Source organism: Erinaceus europaeus, chromosome 4 (assembly GCF_950295315.1).
Source record: "Erinaceus europaeus chromosome 4, mEriEur2.1, whole genome shotgun sequence".
NCBI classification, from domain to species: domain Eukaryota; kingdom Metazoa; phylum Chordata; class Mammalia; order Eulipotyphla; family Erinaceidae; genus Erinaceus; species Erinaceus europaeus.
This window is the reverse complement of record NC_080165.1, coordinates 118,927,309-118,929,526: the sequence shown is the minus strand read 5'-3', so window position 1 is coordinate 118,929,526 and position 2,218 is coordinate 118,927,309.

The window sequence follows — 2,218 nt, the reverse complement described above, 5'->3', positions numbered from 1 at the left end:
AATGGAGCAAAATAGAAATTCTGGAAGTATGCCCACAGATGCAAAGAAAATTAATTTAAGATAAAGGATCCATGGCCTGGGAGGTGGCGCAGTGGATAAAGCATTGAATTCTCAAGCATGAGGTCCTGAGTTGGCATCACATGTACCAGAGTGATGTCTGGTTCTTTCTCTCTCTCCTATCTTTCTCATAAATAAATAAAATATTTTAAATAAGACAAAGGATCCAAGATCAGACAATGAATAAAACGACAGTCTCTTTAAAAATTGTTTTTGGAATATCATGGACAAAAGTTAATTCAATATAAAAACTTACATGTATGACCCAAACCATCTATTACATAGAAGAAACATAGGTGATATGGTAATTGAGAGGCTTCAGAAGTGGCTCAGTTTGTGAAGCACTGAACTCTCATGCTTGAGGTTCCTGATTTAATCCTTAGTGCTGCTATTCTGGAGTGGTGCTCTGGTTTCTCTCTCATCCTTCTATCTCTGCGCCCTCTGCTGTTACCTCTCTTCCTCTCCCTCTATTTCATGTGAAAATGTCTCTAATAGCTAATAAATACAATAAGTCTAAGATAATATATGTCCCTTGGATGCTAGTCCTCAAATAAGAACCATTTGGAATATCCCTACCTATGGGAGCCGGGCTGTAGTAGCAGGTTAAGCACACAGCACAAAGCGCAAGGACCAGCATCAGGATCCCGGTTCGAGCCCCTGTCTTCCCACCTGCAGGGGAGTTGCTTCACAGGTGGTGAAGCAGGTCTGCAGGTGTCTATCTTTTTCTCTCCTTCTCTGAATTCCCCCTCCTTTCTCCATTTCTCTCTGTCCTATCCAACAACAACGACATCAATAACAACAATAATAACTGCAACAACAATTTTTTTTAAGGCAACAAAAGGGAAAATAAATATAAAAATTTTTTTAAAAAAAGAATATCCCTAGCTGTGACCATGAATTGTGAGCTCAGACTGAGAGGTTATATAGACTCCTATACTATGTATGAATAGACATGGGCCCTAGGTCATAAGTAAGGGGTTAAAAGTTAATGATATTTATATACTTTCCACATGTCTGGGAGTTACTCTCTGCCCGAACCCAGCTTTCTAGTCCTATTCTCAACTCTGACACCATATTCCCAGACAATACTTTTAGTCTACCAGCATATTAGTTATCAGACTCAGACAAAAATTACTAGCCCTTTGGAACATACATAAAATAGACTTCCTAGCTTCTTACCACATAAAGAGCCCTAATTTTATCTGTTGTATTCCTGTGTACTGGGGAATTTGTCCTGCTTTATATCTTATTACCTTTCAGCCACCAAGTTGCAGACGCTACTATGATGCCATCCTGACTACCATGGGCAGTCAACCTTACCAATGCTTCCTGAAACCTCAGTTCCCAGAGCCCTAGCCCACTAAGGAAGGATGGAAACAGGGTGGGGATATGATTGACCTGTCAGTATCCATGCCCAGAGAGAAGCAATTACAGAACAAGACCTTCTACCTCCTGCTTCCCATAAAGAACTTTGGACCATACTCCCAAAGGGATGAAAAATAGGGAAGTTTCCAATAGAGGAGTTTGATACATGGAGTTCTGCTGGTGGGAACTGTGTGGAATTGGAACCCTGTTATCTTATATTCTTGTTAATAATTATTAAACCACTATTAAATATAAATATTTTCCTTTATCAGCTTTATTCTGTCATTGTGAACTCAAACAAATATGTATACCTATATCTTTTTTGTTAAATATGGTACATTTATCCTTCTTGGCATTTACCCAAAGGAAACAAAAGTATTAATATATTCTATATATATTGATGTTTTTATACTATAAAGTCCAATGCTCTATCCACTGCACCAACTTCCAGACCTATATTGATGTTTTTAGTATGCAGCATTCAATAGAACATAGATAAAGTGTGGTGAACCTTGAGAAAATTATGGTTATAGAAGTCAGAGAAAGATAAAAACACAATGGTTTTACTCAAATATGGCATAATTCATGGATTTTAGAGATACTATAAGGACACTTCCTGACCTATGATTAAAAAAAAAATCCTTCAAAGTTTCAAATCCAACAGCAAAAGAAACTAAAGAAAAAATAAACCAGCTGGAATACATCAAGCTGAAAAGCTTCTTCACAGCAAGGGTACTGCTAAACAAACAGAAAGGCCCACAAAGGCATGGGAGAAGATTTTTATACAACATACATC